Source organism: Mobula hypostoma, chromosome 3 (assembly GCF_963921235.1).
Source record: "Mobula hypostoma chromosome 3, sMobHyp1.1, whole genome shotgun sequence".
In the NCBI taxonomy this organism is placed as follows: Eukaryota; Metazoa; Chordata; class Chondrichthyes; order Myliobatiformes; family Myliobatidae; genus Mobula; species Mobula hypostoma.
In genome coordinates, this window is record NC_086099.1 from 28,290,405 (window position 1) to 28,311,040 (window position 20,636).

Consider the following 20,636-nt stretch of genomic DNA (forward strand, 5'->3'; position numbering starts at 1 on the left):
GCAGCAAGAAATGATTGCTGTGTAAATCGCCAACAGCGCAGCGCCTTGCCCGAGAGCCGCCTAGTGTTTTACGTCAAGTTGGAGCGTGGACCGGACGCGCGGAGGGCGGAGTCTGGTTTGTGTAAGAGCTGGGCTTCTTTTCTGCTCTGTTCAACCCCTGGGCAGCAACATGCGTTGCGATTGAGGACAGGAGCAGCCGGGAGTGAAGAAAACTAGTGGAGAAACTTCTATCAGCCTTGGAGAAAGAGGAGGAAGGTGAGTCAGTCAGTCAATGCGGCAGGGTTCCGTGGAGCGTTAAAGTAAGAACAGTGAGCAGAGGAGAGATATTTGGGGGGGTGGGGGCAGAGTGGAATTGAAACGCGACTTGCCTGCGGTCGGTTGGTGAGAGACGGTAAGAAGTACTGGGTGTGGGATGTGCTGAGTCTTGGAGGCTGGATGGGGCTTCTTTCGACGGGGCTTGGGGCGCTCCAGGTCGCCGCTTGTTGCTGTGAAGGAAGGGGAAGTTGAAGCAGGCGCTCACCGCACCCGTTACTTCGCTGTAATCAAATCTCTTGCTCTGCCTCAACTTCTCAAATCGTCACACCCGGAAAATGCCTCGAGTGGGTCCGAGTGGGTCCGATTGGTTCCTGCCGAGGGAAAGAAGTGCAAAGAGAGAGGCGCATTCCGTTCCAAGTTTTCCCCCTTTTAGACATTGTGTTTGTTTTATATACATACAAAGAAACGTGGCAAACTCTTGTCTGTTCGGCTCCTGGGGCCGTGGGTGGTTTCTCCCACAATCAGATTTGATGACATGCATCTCTTCCTGTCCTGTTCTGCGGGGTGAGTTTCTTGAAAAAATAATTTTTGCTAAACGGGTTAACTTGAAGGGCGTATTAGGTTTTCTGCGGTTGCAAAGAGACGTTGCATAGTCCCAGGAAGTCTGTTGTTTTATCTTACAGGGCAAATTGAGCTATATATGTTTTAGTTGAACTGGCAGAATTCTAAGTGACTATAACTCCCCATTCAAGCGCTTATTTTGCGTTTTGTGATTGCTTTTATCTCCAGATGTTTTCACCCCCTTTCTGATTCTACAACATGGTTCTGCGGTAGGGTACATTTTAAATGGATGGTTGGCAGTCCAGAATCATTGCTGTGGTGTGAATAGTTCTGAACCCAAGAAGATTTAAGATATAGATTTAAGCTTTGGAGTTGTTTTACTGCCATGAGGAGACTAAGTTTCACTTCATGAAGATCTAGTTACTGGTGTGTAGAATAATTTACTGGAGTTGTGGGAAAGGACTTCTGTAATGAGGGCTTACTAGTGTGAGATCCCGATGGACCCATTGGGTGAAACAATGACATTTCACCTTGGGTGATGTATGGGTGCAGAATTTGTTGCGGTAGGATGTTTACTGGGTAGGAGTCTAAAATCAAGGGTTACAACCCCAGAATAAGATGTAGGCTATTTTAGGGCTAAGATGAGGGAAGAATATTTTTCAATCAAGGGGTACTGAATTGTTGAAATTCTTTATCTCAGAAAGCCATCTCAGAAAGTCAGCCATTTCCTTAACTCTAAACAGGGATGATTGATTTCTGGAAAAGGGGGCTGAGAAAGAAGATTTGCCCTGCCCTTGATGAATGTTAGAGCCGGCTTGAAAGGCCCGATGGATTCTTCTCATCTTTGGGTTCTCGAGTTATGTTTTATTGACTATTTAATTTTTTAAAAAACTCTTGAAGGAATGCAACATGTTCATGCTGGTTTCTGAATATTACACAATTGGTAATGAAGACAGTGAATTTAAATGCAACTCTTTAAAGAGCTGTATATTGATTTTTGAATGCTTTAGTTTGAAATATGTTGAGTTTAAGTTTTACCTTCCCTGCCCAATGAACGTACAAGTAACATAACAGGTTGCAGAAGACTTTAGGATGATTCTGATGGCAGATGCTTCCGATTTTGCTTTGACCTTTGTAATAAGTAACATGGGGAACTGGATGAAATTTGCGCTTGTGTTGCAATTGTCCATATATAAGTTGCAGCTGGTGCACTAATTTAAATGCATAAAGTTACTAAGCATTTCTTTATTGGACAATTCTAAACAACCCAGTTGCTGCTGCTGCGGCAACCCCTACGGATTTATGATATTTGTATGTGCCCTCGGCTCCAATAATGGTTGTTCCAAAGTCAAAGATACGTATTCGATCCTTTATTAGCAACCATACAGTCTTGAAGTGATGCAAGTGAGTGTAATTGAGCAGTCAACGAACGATATGACATCTGTCGGCCCCCAGCTGTATACCACCCGGAACAAAGCACAAATACGTAACTTATTCCCTTCGCTTTGACCATGCCCCCACTCGTGACTAATTACTATGATAAACACAACACAGAATACAATGCAGATCGAGAACAGATGCATGGCTCATACAGTACCTTTGGATTTTTTAAATGAAGTTCGGTGATTGGTGTATTACAAAAGGCAAGTTTGCAGCAGAATTAGAAGGAAAATTGGACTTTGGAATAAGCGCATCGATTAAAAGGCAAGGGAAAATGGGTTTCAGTTAAATAATATTAAAACAGAACTGGACATTTGCAAAACATGAGGTCATGATGAGGATGTTTTTGCTAATGTTAAATATGTAACTACTTGGTGGCATGTGAAATGACAACTGCTGGAAATCTTGAATGAGTGACACTGTCTTGCAAAGAAGGAGTTACTTCTTGGAAAACCAATGTAAAGAAAGATTATTTGTGTTTTAAGTAAACAATCGTCAGTTGGAGTTTGATTACCTGAAGGAGATGTGAGAAATTTTAGTCATGTTTCTCTGAAAATGGCCAAGCATTTATCTTCTGAGTAAAATGTTTGCTTCATTAATTATACTGCTTGTGTGACTCCACAGTAATAGGGTTTGTTCTTTGTTTTCGGAGGCTACATAGGTGGTTAGCATGGAGCTTGAGATGGGACTAAATCTGATATTCATATCTATGTTCCCATTAATTGGCTCCAGGTTGTTGTGACCAGCAGATCTTTAGAAAATTGGAATCTCCATTAATAAGAACATGCTGTTAAATAATTCCATTCCAAACTATCGTAATTGAAACAGGATGAGTTAAGAAATAAATACGTCATAGATTGCATGAGCTTTAACATTGTATGAAGTGTTAAGGGTCCACAAGGTTCCAAGTTTAATCACTACTTGGTGTTGCCCAGCCAGTTTTATTTTGTCCAGGAGAACTGATCAATGATAATGAAGTATTTATGTTGTGTTAAATCCAGCACGTTATGTTATTGTTTTGCATTTGTACAGAATTTTTAAAGATAATGTTGCAGAAATGTTTCTGATATCAGTGTTCATATTTTTCTAAAGCAACAGCAGTTCCTATGATGATGCAAGTTGAGGCTTCCTTTGTCATTTCTTTTACATATTGGAAAGAATGAAGAAAACGGATAAAATTTGATTATTCAGAAATGTGTAGGTTATTTCAGAGGGCATGGATTTGTTAATAAGCAAGTTTTGCTTAAAATATTTTAACAGTTCTTAAGGAAATTAATAAATAAGAACATTCAATCAAACAGATGCTGGGGTGTTGTTGGAGGCAGGTACATTAGGGGAGTTTACAAACCTAGAGGGTCTCCCTCTTCCCCCATTTGTGACATTTACTGGGACCGTTGTGTATGAAGCATTGTTGAGGATCCCTACCACCCACCCAACAGTCTTTGGCCCACTACTATCAGGAAGGAGGTACAGGAGCATCAGAACTATGACTGCCAGACTGGGTAACAGCTTCTTCCCTCATGCCATGAGACTAATGAATATCCTGCCACAATGGAGGTTGCTTCATTAGGACAGCGAGCTGTTCACTGTTTCAGCTGTTCACCTGTATCTATTTTATTAACTTGTAGTAATATTTTGTTTTGTGTTGTGTGATATGATTTGTGGGTGCATTGCGGTCTGGAGGAATATTGTATCATTTGATTGGGTGGCAAGGTGGCGTAAGAATTTACAGCACCAGTGACCTGGGTTCAATTCTCGCCGTTGTCTGTCAGGAGTTTGTACATTCTTCCTGTGCCTGCATGGGTTTCCTCCAGGTGCTCCGGTTTCCTCCCACAGTCCAAAAGAGTCGGTTAGTAGGTTAATTGGTCTGTGATTAGTCTAGGGTTAAATAGCTGGTTATCTGGGTGGTGTGGCTCATTGGCCTGGAAGGGTCTGTTCAGCCCTGTATCTCTAAATAAATAAAATATGCTCAGTCAGATGACAATGTATTTGAAATTAGATAGGCAAATAGATGAAAACACAGCTTAAAAAAAGCAACACACATCAAAGTTGCTGGTGAATGCAGCAGGCCAGGCAGCATCTGTAGGAAGAGGTGCAGCCTGAAACGTCGACTGCACCTCTTCCTACAGATGCTGCCTGGCCTGCTGCGTTCACCAGAAACTTTGATGTGTGTTGCTTGAATTTCCAGCATCTGCAGAATTCCTGTTGTTTGCTTAAAAAAAAAACCCTGTTTAGTCTACACTTGGAATATTGTGTTTAGTTCTGGTCATCTCATTATAGGAAGGATGTGAAAGATTTAGAGAGGGTGCAGAAGAGATTAACCAGGTTGCTGCCTGGATTAGAGAGCATGTCTGAAGAGGAAAGATTGGGCAAACTGTGGAATTCGTTGCCACGGGTGGGTATATTTGAAGTGGAGGTTATGTGGAGAAGACAGGAGAATAGGGTTGAGAGAGAATATAAATCAGCCACGATTGAATGGCGGAGCAGACACAATGGGCCAAATGGCCTAATTCTTCTCTTATGTCCTCTGGTCTACAACTGCTGGGCTCCCGGATTCCTGAGAAAATGAAACAGGACTTGTTAACTTTCAGCTTCACAGTATTTCACAGCTGTAAAGATTGGTAATGAGAAGGCAAGCCTGATAGATACCTTTTTGTCTTTGCAATTAGCAGCTTGTTTCACACGATACATACTTGTGCCAAAGATGACAGTGACTTCACGAATTTTTGCAATGAGCTGGTAAGCGAGTTGTTAAGGGTAGAGCTGAGATAACACAATTAATTCATGTTGTTCTGAGTTTCATTGTTGGTATAGATTTTGGCTGGGGCCGGTGCTATGACATACCAGTTGCCAGCCTGATTTGGATTGCCATTCTGAGGTGTGTGCATCAGAGATCATGATATGCAATTGAGCAGGTAATTTGCAGATGAATGCTCCAACATCTGCAAAGAGCTGATTCTAATTAGTGAACAGGGTGAGGACTATTTTCCTCTGAATTTGGCTGAAGCTGAACAAACTGCCATCTGTCCTCAGTTCAATCAATACAGTAGATTGGTCATTTCAAAGCAAACTTGAGAAGAATGTAATAGCTGGCAGGCTTTCAATGCTGACTCTGTCTCATTCTCGTTCTCATTGTTGTCCTCTTTCTTCTAAAAAGAGCATCTATTGTGGACAGCCAATTTTCAGTGGTACCCTTTAGATGTTTTAACTGGTGTAGTGTGCCAAAGATTTTTGGCAAGCCAACTGATGTAAAGAGAAGTACCTTCGTTGAGTTCTGCAACAAATGCTGTGCTGAAGAATACCAGCTTTAGGCTGTCTAGTTCTGAATCCTTATTGGATCTTGCATTAGATAATTCTGCAAAAACACCCTGGGCAGAGAGATTCCTCAGTGGTTGTTGCAGTTTGCCATGTCCTCTTTCAAAAAGTCTACAAAGTGTGTTGGATATACCTGTCTCTCACAGGCAAGATCCTCCCCATTGCTGAGCACATTTACAAAGATCGCTGCCACAAGAAAGCAGCCCCATCATCTAGACAATGCTCTCTTCTTGCTACTACCATTGGGTAGGAGGGTCAGGAGCCTTGGGTCTCACTCCACCAGGTTCAGGAACAATTATTACCCTTAAATCATCAAGTTCCTGAACCTGCATGGATAACTTCAGTCACCTCAACTCTGAACCAAATCCATAACCTATTAACTCACTTTCAAGGACTCTACAACTTATGTTCTCGGTATTATTTATATATTTTAAAAATGTATTATTTGTGTGATTTGTCTACTTGCACATTGGTTCTTTGTCAGTCTTTGTTATGTAAAGAGTTTTCATAAATTCTCTTGTATTTCATATTTTCCTGTAAATGCCTTCAAGAAAATTAATCTCGGTTGTATATGGTGACATATGTGTACTTTGATAATAAATCTACTTTGAACTTTATTATTGGATTGGTAATTATTTTTGCATTTTTGTTATCCTTGCAAATGTAACTTCATAACAAGTAGAAAAATGGACGGATGTCATTTGCTAACTACTTCACCTTTTTTTTTTGGACCCTCATGACCCCAAATAATTAGTACTCCGTTACACCTAGAAGGTTAGCAGGTAGATGTTTTTGATAGTTTGTTGACAACTTTGAGAATTGGAGTTTACATGTGATCCTTTCTATTCACCCTCCCCCATCCTTGCCTTGTTGGAGGTAGGGTGTTGCATGCCACCTGCTCCATTGCTCAAGAATTACTTTTAGTTTTGAAATTGCTGTCCTTTTCCAAGTTGAACCTAGTGTTCTTTTGATTGCTTCATGGGCCTAGGAAAGGCTTCCCCTTTCAGTGCAGATTTAAATCCCTTTTGCACAGGTTTCACTTGTCTATTTTTGAGTGTATTCTCTAAGGTTGTGGCCCATGAAACCACTAATCTTTTTGAATTTAAGCTCAAAGTTCAAAGTAAATTTATTATCAAATTATGTATAGATCACCATATGCTATCCTGAGACTCATTTTCTTGCAATCATGCACAGTAGAACAAAGAAATACAATAGAATCAATGAAAAACTACACAGAAAGACAGAACAGCAACCAATGTTAACGGATAAATAAATAAATAACACCGAAATCATGAGTTGTAGAGTCCTTGAAAGCAAGGCCATTGGTTGCAGAAGTAGTTCCGTGTTAAAGTGAGTGAAATTATCCACACGGTTTCAGGAGCCTGATGGTTGAAGGGTAATCTTCTCTTCTTTGGCTGTCCATCGATTTTGATGTTGACTGAGGCCTGGGAAAGGTTGTATGGAAGACCGGCAGTTGCCCATCCTGCAAGTCTCCCCCCTCCATGCCACCGATGTTGTCCAAGGGAAGGGCACTAGGGCTGATACAGCTTGGCACCGGTGTCGTCGCAGAGCGAAGTGTGGTTAAGTGCCTTGCTCAAGGACACAACACACTGCCTCAGCTGAGGCTCGAACTAGCGACCTTCAGGTCACCAGACCGATGCCTTAACCACGCCACACGCCAACTGGGTAATAACTGTTCTTGAGCCGAGGGAATGTGAGACCTAAGGCTCCTGTACCTCTTTCCGGATGGCAGCAGCAAGAAAAAGAGTGTGGCTTGGATGGTGGGTGCCTTTGGTGCTGGATGCTGCTTTCTTGTGGCAGCGCTTCTTGTAGGCATGCTCAATGGCAGGGAGGATTTTTCTGTGCTTACTTGGGCTGTATCCACCACTTTTTGTAAGCTTTCCTATTCTTGGGCATTGGTGTTTCCATACTAGGCTGTGATGCTCTGGGTTTGGTTGTGACATGATTGTGTATTTACTTTTCCTCTATCTAAAAGGAGCAGATGTTTGGAAGTTACAAACCAATAGCGTTTTCAGTTCGTTGCTTTAGTTATGTCCTTAGCAGCGGTCAGTGTCTTTTTCTTGAAATTTTGTAGTAGCTGTCAAGAATTGGACAGCATGGGCGTTGTTTTCCCATGGGCTCCTATACTCGTGCAATTTCATTCTTGTTTTTGATTTTCCATTTGCTTTTTGCATGATGAACCTTTTTAGATGTAACTGGAGTTTGCTGTTGAAAAGATTATGGCCACTGTAGCAATTGTTGTATAGTTCACATGTTTGGGGCAATTGGGGTTTTGGGTCAAGGTGATGTTATTTCCATGTGACCTTCCTGAGGCCACAGCTGTGAAAATTGGTGCTCGAGAGAAACAGTCCATGAGGCACAGAGCTTACAGCTGCACAGGCTATTTTTGCAGAGCTTACCACTGCCGTATTGGTTAGTGATGTCTTCCCAGTGCTCCCAGCTCCTACTCGTTCAGGCATCAAAACTATCCATTTGTTATTTAGCAGGGGCTTTCTTGACTTGGTTCAGTTGAGAACAGAACTTGCCTTTACACTAGCAGAAGCAACAGCAGTGATGGGCCAAGTAAGTCATAAGCAATGAAAAGGTGCAAATGGATGTGGGCAGAGGAAACAAATGAAGTTTCCTAGAAGTTCAGGTGTAGGTGGATAAAGCTGTAAAGATTCACAATTTTGTAGATTTTACTGAAAATGGCATAAAGTACAAAAATGAAGTAGTTATGAACAGTGCACAAACTGCTGGAAGAAATCAGCAGTTTAGACAGCATCTACAGAGGGGAATTTTAGACTGAAACATCGACTGTTTATTGTCCTCTGAAGATGCTGCCTGATCTGCTGAGTTCCTCCAGCATTTTGTGGGTGTTGCTCAAGATTTTAACCCCAGCAGAATCTCTTGTGTTTATGACATATTTATGTACATCTGCAAAAGGTCATCTAGTTCCATCGTCTTGTGAGTTCAAGTGATACCTTCCCACAGTATATGATTGAGACACTAAACTACTTAATTTTCCAGGCATTAAATAAGCAGAGGAGGAAGATGTAGAGTTTTGGGAATAATTGCAGAGATGTGACTAAACTTCTGCCTGTTTCAGTAAGAAGTTGTGATATGTGCAATGGAATGACTTTTAAGGATGTATTTCTATTAAATCTTAGTGAGTTGAGTTGACCAGCTGCTTAACCATGGGAGGTCTCAAAGCAAAGCATGATTCCTCTGTACCCAACATTTGTGTGAACAGTTTTCAGTAGAGTTGCTGATTAGTGATGTGTGTGGAAGTCCAGGGCCAAAGTTTTATTAAAAACCAGTTGTGGAATGTTAAGGCCCTCATGTTCTCTCTCCTCTGAGTTTTACAACACTTCTACATGCCAGAGCAAATCATGCTTTACTTGTAAAAAGAAATACTTTAACATCTTGTGCACATCTAAATGTTCTGCAAAGTTCTATCAGGTGGCAAAATCTAAGGGATAATAATAACATACTGAGGAATTCAGACAGCTATCATGAATACTCTTCGCTGATGCAAGTGTGAGGTTAAGATGTGTGAAAAGCCATATGGCCTCAAGAATCATTTCTGGAGAACAACTTCAATATTTTAAATGGCCAGAACACCCAATGCTGAGAAACAGTGTACAGATCAGTGGCCTATTTAAGTCAGCAGTTCTGCAAAGAGCCTAATGCAACTTTGTTAAACTTGGGTTGCGCATAGACATTGAGTGCAGTTTATTACATTAGGTAAAAACACCCTAGGCTCATCAATATGATGCATTAAATTGGCTGCATTGATTTAAGCTCCAAAAAACAGCACAGATCTTAAAGTAGCCTTAATATTTAAGCTCGCAGTGACATTCAAGAGAAATGGTTAGTCTCAGGCTTGTCTTTGTACTACTTGTCTTTGATTAGATCTAGAAAGATGAACCAGTAGAATACTTCTTCAGGCACCTACATTGGTCCCAGAAATGGGTATTGTTACTTTGGCTGGCTAATAAAGATGCAACTTGAGTGTGGTGTCGTAGGATACTGCCTTGTTGTCAGACTGCAAAAGCACGTGTAAGCAGAATATGACATGGCGTAGGATTAAGGGTGTATTGACCTGTTATACTTCTGATTCTGGTGGTGGAGCTCGCTATGGATTGCACAACACTTTAGAATTACCTTCATGAAACCAGCTTGTTCATGGTTATCGATTGAATATTGTTGAAAATATCAGTATCTGTAAGATCAAGACCTTTGAGGTGTAGGTTATTTCCCTTTAGAATCCAGTGGGAATGAAGCAACTGAAATTTTCTGAGTTAAAATGTTTTCAACATGGCAGAGGTAAATAGTGATGGTACTTGACCGTCTGCTTCCATCTCCAGGATCTTCTGCCTCAGTCAACTTAGTCCAACTACTGACTTCCTCATCTGTCCCTTGCTCTCTTCAGACTTGACTTTTCAAATGACTGTGGCTGTCCATGTCTCTCTGAATGTCTGATGTTACTTCTATTCAGCATAATCTTGAGGTCATCTGAAATTCACCCCACTAAGGCAGGGCAAGCGACAGTGATTCAGATGGTAGCTACCTTGGCTGTGATTTTTTTTTAAGAAGTTCAAAGTGAAAGCAAGATTTATTATCAGAGTACACAAATGTCACCACATACAGCCTGAAGATTCTTTTTCTTGCGGGCATACTTAGCAAATCTATAGAACAATAACTGTAACCAGGATCAATGAACAAACTGTGCAAATGCAAATATAAACAAATAGCAATAAGCAAGTATGAAATGAAATAACATGAAATATTAAGATAACGAGACCTTAAAGTGAGACCTTTAGTTATGGAAATTCCAGAAACAGAATGAGTGTAGTTACTTGGTTCCATTTAATATCAGAGAATGTATATAATATACAACCTGAAATTCTTGCTCTCCGCAGACATCTTCGAAACAACCCCAAAGAATGAATGACAGAAAAAAGGTACAAGAACCCCAGAGCCCCCTGTCCCCCTCCCATGCACAAGCAGCGGCAAGTGGCATCAACCCTCCCTACCCCTACTGATCCTAGCATAAAACATCATCACTCCCACAACAACAAAGCCCCCAAAGAGAGACCGTGGTCTACAGTACATCGAAAACTAACTGTTCACGCCGACATTTTTGACGTCCCATAGGCTCTCTCCCTTACTAAAAAGGGAGAGACAGATATCATTCCTTTTGCAGCGACGGGGAGACAACAGTCGCTATTTCAATGTTACAGTCAGTCTGAAGCCTGTTCAAGAGTCTGGGTAGTAACTATTCTTGAACCTGGTGGTGCGAGTCCCGAGGCTCTTGTTCCTTGAACCTGATGGCAGGTGCGAGAAAAGAACATGGCCTGGGTGGGGAGGATCTTTGATGGACGCTGCTTTTCTTTGGCAATGTTTCATGTAGTTGTGCTCAATGGTTCATAAGGCCCTGGATTTGTCCCACTTAAGATATTTGAGAATAAAAAAAATTTGGCTTGGCCCGGTGAATTACTGAGAGAATGTTGCACTGTCCAAAGTGCCATTTTGTGCATGATGGATTTGTTCTCTGTGTCCTTGTGAATACTTTACTTTTATTCCCAAGTAATGATTTACCTGGCTATTACCACAGGACGGTTTGAAGTAGCCTGCTCTGTCCATCTGGCCGGTAGTTTCCATTGTTATCAGACGTCAAATTACTTTGGCTGCAAAGCTCTTCTGAGAATGCAAAAAGAAATAATCAAATTATGTTTTAATTGGTCCTTCATTTCCAAAAATAAAATATTAAATTCTAAAATTCAGTGCTTTAACCTCTTGGCCTCTTAATTCTCTGTTTAAGAAGGTTGAATGTTTTGCTTTAGGTTTGGTCCACATGCCCCGTGTCATGTTAAATGACTCAGTGTTAAATATTGTTTGACAGTTCTTCATTCAGCTGTCTTAGAAGGCTTTCTTGTAAAAAGGCTGTAATATTAAGTGTTGACATCTGAAAAGCTGATGTTTTCATGTCAAACCAATGTAGATGGACAATAACTGAGCTGCAGTATACAATGTAGGATACAATGATTTCTTCCCGCCTCTTTCCCCACCCCATTTCAGAATAGTTGAAAGAAATTAATGTTTAAATAAATTTGATAAATATTTTTACTATTGAGAAAGTTAGGATTACGTTCCAAGTAGATGCTACTGTGGCATGTTCCCCATGGAATGTGTGGGTTGTCCACTGGTGCTCTGGTTTCCTCCCACAGTTGAAAGACATTGATCATTGTAAATTGTCCCCTGATTAGGTTAGATTTGTTTGTCATATATATTAATGATCTGGATGATGGGGTGGGAAATTGGATTAGTAAGTATGCAGATGATACTAAGATAGGTGGAGTTGTGGATAATGTAGTAGGTTTTCAAAGCTTGCAGAGAGATTTAGGCCAGTTAGAAGAGTGAGCTGAAAGATGGCAGATGGAGTTTAATGCTGATAAATGTGAGGTGCTACATTTTGGTAGGACTAATCAAAATAGGACATACATGGTAAATGGTAGGGCATTGAAGAATGCAGTAGAACAGAAGGATCTAGGAATAATGGTGCATAGTTCCCTGAAGGTGGAATCTCATGTGGATAGAGTGGTGAAGAAAGCTTTTGGTATGCTGGCCTTTATAAATCAGAGCATTGAGTACAGGAGTTGGGATGTAATGTTGAAATTGTACAAGGTATTGGTAAGGCCAAATTTGGAGTATTGTGTACAGTTCTGGTCACCGAATTATAGGAAAGATCTCAACAAAATTGAGAGAGTACAGAGAAGATTTACTAGAATGTTACCTGGGTTTCATCTCCTAAGTTACAGAGAAAGGTTGAACAAGTTGGGTCTTTATTCTTTGGAGCATAGAAGGTTGAGGGGGGCTTGATAGAGGTGTTTAAAATTATGAGGGGGATTGATAGAGTTGATGTGGATAGGCTTTTTCCATTGAAAATGGGGGAGATTCAAACAAGAGGACATGAGTTGAGAGTTAAAGGGCAAAAGTTTAGGGGTAACATGAGGGGGAACTTCTTTACTCAGAGAGTGGTAGCTGTGTGGAACGAGCTTCCAGCAGAAGTGGTTGAGGCAGGTTCGATGTTGTCGTTTAAAGTTAAATTGGATAGATATATGGACAGGAAAGGAATGGAGCGTTATGGGCTGAGTGCAGGTTGGTGGGACTAGGTGAGAGTAAGAGTTCAGCACGGACGAGCAGGGCCGAGATGGCCTGTTTCTGTGCTGTAATTGTTATATGGTTATATATTGTTATATGGTTAGGGTTAAATGGGGGTTGCTGGGTGTCATGGCTAGAAGGATCTGCCCTGTATCTCTAAATAAATAACTAACTAAATAAATAAAAATAGATGCTTAAGTCATCCAATTCGTTTGATTGGGACTCTTCCAAAGGTCCACTGGGCAGGTGAATGGCCCCAAGGATGTACAGTGGCATGCAAAAGTTTGGGCACCCCTGGTCAAAATTTCTGTTACTGTGAATAATTAAGTGAGTAGAAGATGAACTGATCTCTAAAAGTCATAAAGTTAAAGATGAAACATTCTTTTCATCATTTTGAGCAAGATTAGTGTATTATTTTTGTTTAGTATAATTTTAGAGTGGGGGGAAAAAAGGAAAGGAGCACCATGCAAGTTTGGGCACCCTAAGAGATTTCATGAAAAGAACACCTCTGCAACTGTTGAGCACGGGTGTGGATCAATCATGCTTTGGGCTGGTGTTGCAGCCAGTGGCATGGGGAACATTTCACTGGTAGAGGAAAGAATGAATTCAATTAAATACCAGCAAATTCTAGAAGCAAATATTACACTGTCTGTAAAAAATAAAGCTGAAGATGAAAAGAGAATGGCTTCTACAACAGGATAACAACAACAACAACAACAACTACAACTACTACTACTACAACTACGTCGACTCAGGCCTAGGGTGCTGGTGTCGGGCAAATCCGGTCAGGTCAGGGCCTTGCGTTGCTACTGGTACCACGTAGCCCAGTACTACTTGTCTCTGGTCGGGTTGTCGGCGACTCAACCTGCACACCCCCGGTGCACTTCGGTTAACCAGGGAGGAGGGTGTGTAGGCACCCAGCAGGACTAAAAACAAAACCTGTTAAAGGGTGGATGAACTCTTTGTGAGTCAATGGCCACCTACTGTCTGTGTGAGGAGCGGTGCGCCACACAGTCTTTCGTTTCGTGCCTTGTTAGGCATGAGGCAAGGCAATGATCCTAAACACACCTCAGAATCCACAATGGACTACCTGAAGAGGCGCAAGCTGAAGGTTTTGCCATGGCCCTCACAGTTCCCTGACCTAAACATCATCGAAAATCTGTGGATAGACCTCAAAACATGGTTCTCAAGGGATATTGCAACCCTGATAAAGAAGAAGAGAGAGTTGTATGACATGTATAGGAAACAGGGAGTAAATAAGGTGCTTGAGGAGTATAAAAAGTGCAAGAAAATACTTAAGAAGGAAATCAGGAGGGCTAAAAGAAGACATGAGGTTGCCTTGGCAGTCAAAGTGAAGGATAATCCAAAGAGCTTTTACAGGTATATTGAGAGTAAAAGGATTGTAAGGGATAAAACTGGTCCTCTTGAAGATCAGGGTGGTTGGCTATGTGCGGAACCAAAAGAAATGGGGGAGATCTTAAATGGGTTTTTTGCGTCTGTATTTACTAAGGAAACTGGCATGAAGTCTATGGAATTAAGGGAAACAAGTAGTGAGTTCATGGAAACTGTACAGATTGAAAAGGAGGAGGTGCTTGCTATCTTGAGGCAAATTAAAGTGGATAAATTCCCAGCACCTGACAGGGTATTCCCTTGGACCTTGAAGGGACTAGTGTTGAAATTGCAGGGGCCTTGGCAGATATATTTAAAATGTCGGTGTCTACGGGTGAGGTGCCGGAGGATTGGAGAATGGCTCATGTTGTTCTGTCCTTTAAAAAAGGATCAAAAAGTAATCCGGGAAATTATAGGCCGGTAAGTTTGACGTCGGTAGTGGGTAAGTTATTGGAGGGAGTACTAAGAGACAGAATCTTTAAGCATTTGGATAGACAGGGACTTATTAGGGAGAGTCAACATGGCTTTGTGCGTGGTAGGTCATGTTTGACTAGTCTATTGGAGTTTTTCGAGGAGGTTACCAGGAAAGTGGATGAAGGGAAGGCAGTGGATGTTGTCTACTTGGACTTCAGTAAGGCCTTTGACAAGGTCCTGCATGGGAGGTTAGTTAGGAAAATTCAGTCGCTAGGTATACATGGAGAGGTGGTAAATTGGATTAGACATTGGCTGAATGGAAGAAGCCAAAGAGTGGTAGAAGAGGATTGCTTCTCAGAGTGGAGGCCTGTTACTAGTGGTGTGCCACGGGGATCAGTGCTGGGTCCATTGTTATTTGTCATCTATATCAATGATCTGGATGATAATGTGGTAAACTGGATCAGCAAATTTGCTGATGTTACAAAGATTGGAGGTGTAGTGTATAGTGAGGAAGGTTTTCAAAGTTTGCAGAGGGATTTGGACCATCTGGAAAAATGGGCTGAAAAATGGCAGATGGAGTTTAATATAGACAAGTGTGAGGTATTGCGCTTTGGAAGGACAAACCAAGGTAGAGCATACAGGGTAAATGGTAAGGCACCGAGGAGTGCAGTAGAACAGAGGGATCTGGGAATACAGATACAAAATTTCCTAAAACTGGCATCACAGGTAGATAGGATCGTAAAGAGAGCTTTTGGTACATTGACCTTTATTAATCAAAGTATTGAGTATAAGAGCTGGAATGTTATGATGAGGTTGTATAAGGCATTGGTGAGGCCGAATCTGGAGTATTGTGTTCAGTTTTGGTCACCAAATGACAGGAAGGATATTAATAAGGTTGAAAGAGTGCAGAGAAGGTTTACAAGGATGTTACCAGGACTTGAGAAACTCAGTTACAGAGAAAGGTTGAATAGGTTAGGACTTTATTCCCTGGAGCGTAGAAGAATGAAGGGAGATTTGATAGAGGTATAAAAAATTGTGATGGGTATAGATAGTGTGAATGCAAGCAGGCTTTTTCCACTGAGGCAAGGAGAGAAAAAAACCAGAGGACATGGGTTAAGGGTGAAGGGGGTAAAAGTTTAAAGGAAACATTGGGGGGGGCTTCTTCACACAGAGAGTGGTGGGAGTATGGAATGAGCTGCCAGACGAGGTGGTAAATGCGGGTTCTTTTTTAACATTTAAGAATAAATTGGACAGATACATGGGTGGGAGCTGTATGGAGGGATATGGTCCGTGTGCAGGTCAGTTGGACTAGGCAGAAAATGGTTCGGCACAGCCAAGAAGGGCCAAAAGGCCTGTTTCTGTGCTGTAGTTTTTCTATGGTTTCTATGGTTTTCTAAAAGAGAAGTGCATGCAAGACAGCCCAAGAATTTCACAGAATTAGAAGCCTTTTGCAAGGAAGAATGGGCGAAAATCCCCCAAACAAGAATTGAAAGACTTAGCTGGCTACAGAAAGTGTCTGCAAGCTGTGATACTTGCCAAAGGGGGTGTTACTAAGTACTGATCATGCAGGGTGCCCAAACTTTTGCTTCGGGCCCTTTTCCTTTTTTGTTATTTTGAAACTGTAAAAGATGGAAATAAAAAAAAAGTAATCTTGCTTAAAATGTAAAAGAAATGTGTCACCTTTAACTTTATGCCTTTTGGAAATCAGGTCATCGTTTACTCGCTTAGCTATTCACAGTAACAGAAATTTTGACAGGGGGTGCCCAAACTTTGGCATGCCACTGTATACTGGCACCTCCTGTTTGTTTCGATTTATAACATCCAGCCAATCAGTCCATCCAGACATTTACAGCTTTGTCAAGGCAGTGTAAGTATTTGCAGTCCAAGCCAGAGATTTGGACCAGATGAAGTGCATACAATAACCACTCCATTAGTCAGGCGTGCAGCTGAACCATCGCCCCATTACCCGCCCCCCCCAAAAAAAATCGCAGATCAGCCTTTTCTTACCATTGCATTTGTCAGGATGAGTAAAAAAGCTGAATACTGTGCTTATTCCACTCAACATACAAACCCATTTTACCTCAGTAACACTAAACTGCATGCTCTCTCACGAGGCCAGAATGATAAAGTGTTGTCTGAAACAACAATATTCAGTAGCCTGCAGATGCAACACAGGGGTGCCACTGTGCTTGCCCTCGATTCCTTCAATGCCAAGAATGAGAGCACACTGTCTATGAAATAAAACTTGACCTGGTGTCGAATGACAGCTGCAGAAACATCATTGCCTGCATTAATCCAGCAAATGTCAACAGCTTGTATATTTTTTGCTGAATTAACACCTCTATGCATCCAGAGAGCTGTGGCCAGCCAAGGAGAAGGGAAAAAACATTTAACGCACCAAGCCCCCTTCTGTGATCACACTAATGCAGGTGCTTCCTCATGGCAACACTAGCACAGTGCTTGCTGTTGGAGAGTTGTGGTATGTAGGAGTTGCAGACTTTGGCTTTAGGATGACTGACTAGCATTGCTAGGTTTGCAGATGACAAAGGCTGCAAAAGAATAAGGTGTTGATCTGTTTGGAAATTTGGGCAGTGGAAGGATTGTTGAAGTTTACCCAGGAAAACTGTGGGGGTGATGCATTTTGGGAGGCCAAATGCAAGGGGAAACCCCAGTAAATGGCAGGACCCTTAGGACCTTTAATATGCAATGGTGTTTTTTTTACCAAGTCAAATCAAATCAAGTTTATGGTCATTTAATTGTATGCATGTATACCATCAAATGGGGCAACGTTTCTCCAGAACAGGGTGTAAAGCACCATATTACGGGTAGCACACGTTACACAATAATTTGTGAAAGAAAGGATAAAATCTACAGATGAAACACATAAATAACAAACTAAAGTGCAAAAATTAAATATTGTAAGGTACCAAACAGATTAACCAGTGATACTTTGAATGCAATGCAGCAGGGAATTCAGGAGCCTAATGGCCTGAGGGAAGAAGCTATTTCCTACCCTGACCGTTTTTCTTTTTATGCCTCGGAGTCTCCTTCCTGATGGTAGAAAGTCAAAGAGGATGCTGGATGGATGGGTGGGATCCTTAATGATACTAAATCATAAGCAGCACTCCTGATAAATGTCCCTGATGGATGGTAGGGAGACCCCTGTGATCCTCTCAGGTATCCTCACAGTTTTGGGATACATGTCAGTTGCTTCCAGAGCATCACTCCCACAGTGCACTGCCTGTGCATTGACTGTGGTGGGGAAGGGACATTTACTCACCACTTTGTAGACTGTAGGTTTGCAAAGAGGGTGTGGAGAAAGATTCAAGGGCCTGGGTCGTAGTTCATCCCAAGTAGTTGCGTGACAGAGGACTCTCTGACCTACGGGTTGTTCCCAGGGACACACGGAGATGAATATCAAGGGCTGCTGGCAGATCATCAACTTGGTGAAAGACGCCCTTTGGTCTGTTCAAAGTGGTTAGTCTGCCAGCACATTGAGATGTCCGTGGAGGCACAGTATACTGCCGAGTGGCACATCCCAGTCTGCGGGAGTACGTACTGAGGGACACACTGAGGCCTGGTACGGTTCAAAGGCTCTGTGGGGAAGGACCACAGTGTAGGGTTCTTCTGCTACTGCAGAGCGAAGGGCTGGATTGGGGGAGGAAGCCCCTCAATTGTTGTAGTAGTATAGCACCCCAGGGAGCCACACGAACAGCAGCAGTGCTATTGATTGATATGTAGGAATGTAGTACAAGTGTACTGAAAATATTGACTTGGAATGTAAAGAATGAAAAGGTTTTGCACAGTTTATTCTTGTAAATATATTTTTTATTATGAATTAAGTTTATTTTGTTTAAAAATGTGGGGTAGGGGTGCCACGGCAGTGTAGTGTTTAGCATGATGATATTACAGCGCAGGGGGTCAGAGTTAGATTCTGATGCAGTCTACAAGGAGTTTGTACATTCTTCCCTGCGCATGCGTGATTTCATGCTCCGGTTTCCTCCCACAGTGCAACAATGCACTGGTTAGGAGATCAATTGGTCATTGTAACTTGTCCTGTGATGGGGCCGGGGTTAAATCAGTTGGTTGCTAAGCATTGACAGAACAGAGGTGGTGAGAACCAGGCCTGACAGCGAGGAGCAAGCCAATACTTGATCTGAGCGCTGGGCCAGATTGGAAAGGTCGGGTATGGGCTGGGTTGAGGCAACGGGTCTAAGGCACAAGATCGCACCCAAGTGGCATGGCCCAGGTCAAAGAGTGGGGAACAACCCGCTGTTTGGCTGATTTCAGCGCTGGGCCGGATTGGAAAGATCGGGGTGTCTGGGCCAGAGGTGAGGGAAAGGCCAGTGTACAGCTCACTGCTCTGTGAGATTTACTCAACTCTGCACTGAACTGAGGCTGCGGCCTCCAACTAATGGCCTCTTGAATTGGCTATGTCTGGCTTCGTGGCTGTGAACTTCAGATTTGAATATTGTTTGCTTACTTCTATTGTTTGCACAATTTGTTATTTTTCCTGCACATCAGATGTTTGACGGTGTACTTTTTTCATGGGTTCTATTAGGTTTCTTTGTTCTATGGCTGCCTGTAAGAAGACAAATCTCATGGTTGTATACAGTATACATACCTTGATAATAAATATATTTGAACTTAGAGCCTCACATTAGGAGTAGGATTAGACCCCTGGAGCCCCTTGCCCAAAGGAAGATCATGGCTTATTTGATTGCTGCCTTAGTTTTACATTCTGGCCTACTCTCAGTAAACATTTACATCCCCTCTGAAGATTCTACTTCCTCTGATTTGTTGAGGAATAGAGTTCTGAAGACCCACAACTAGAGAAAATTTCAATCCGTTGGTTTTAATCTCCAAGCCCTTCAGCGACTCCTGTTTCAAGATTCTCCCATAAGACCATGTTTACCCTGTCAAAACCATCCAGGATCTTTTGTTTATTCCTCTCCGTAGAATCTGCCTGAACTGCAGAGTTACTCCAGCGTTTTGTGTGTGTTGCTCTGGATTTTCAGAAACTCTTGTGTTAGCGTTTTAATATTGTTATGTTTTTTGGGGTTTATTGGATTGAAGTTCTTGAGCTCTGAAAGTAAACCAGAGTTTTAATGTTTATACTAATGACCAAAAGATTTTTCCTTAAGGAACAGTGTTCCCAGAACAAGGAGGTATATCTGTCCTCTAGGAGCCATGTATCTGTTCTCTGTTTGCTTTGTATTCTGTGTTGTGTGTTTATTATGGTAACTAATCACATCAGTGGGGTTTGGGGGGGGCGTGGTAAAAGCGAAAGGAATAAGTTGCGTATTCTTGCTTTATGGCAGTTTGGGACCTGCAGAGGTCATACCTTTGACCACGTAATATCACTACAAGATTGTATGTTTGCTAATTGTTAATAAAGGATCAAATAAAGGGTTGAACTTTTGGAGCTGTGGGTGTGTCACACAAGCATAACACGTCCGTACGGTCGCAGGCAGGTGGCAATTGTTTTGCCGCTGCATGTGCTTTAAGGTTTATCGTAGTATTATGCAATTGTACTTACATAGTCATTTGGGACATCCCTAAAAGATTTAATATTGTTGAAAGACCTTTGAAGTGTATTTACTGTACAGTAGGTAATGTGCCAACCAACTTGCGCACAACAAGCTCTCAAAAGCAGCAGTGTGATAGTTGATGTTTAATATTGAGTGGGGAGAGAAATATTTCCCGAGGAATTTGCAAAAGTCCCTGTTAAAAATGATACCGTGTGTAGTGTCCACCTGGAGTAGATGGGCTCACCCTTTGTCTGATGTGAAAGATAGGATCTTTGCTATTGTAGTATACTCTGGAATTCCACTCAAGATTTCTTTTGTGCAGTGTGATGTTAATTCCTTCTCCTTCCATCATTGAGTACAGTCCTCCCATTTTCTTGAGTATCATCTCAAGTGTATGCTTTTGATGCAGTTGAGAGATAGTCTTTTTTTGTGATGATCTTATTAGTTTGTACTGAGCTACTGGATCATTTATATTCCCTACATAATGATTCAGACCAAAAGACATAGACCAGAATTAGGCCATTCAGCCCATCAGATCTGGCTGTCGTTTGATCATGGCTGATT

The 20,636-nt window shown here is 41.8% G+C and overlaps 1 protein-coding gene across 2 annotated transcripts in view; it reads left to right on the plus strand.

The window, feature by feature from the left end:
• The first annotated feature begins 110 nt into the window (after window positions 1–110).
• The window catches only part of LOC134343903 (talin-1), a 250,781-nt gene continuing 230,255 nt past the window's right edge, over window positions 111–20,636 (plus strand). Inside the window, exon 1 of one of the 2 annotated variants that reach the window (XM_063042807.1) lies at window positions 111–255. The gene's annotated coding sequence lies outside the window, so the exon portion shown is untranslated. Of the gene's footprint in view, window positions 256–582; window positions 820–20,636 lie in introns of those variants that run through there. The other variant, XM_063042809.1, reaches the window with a different exon arrangement.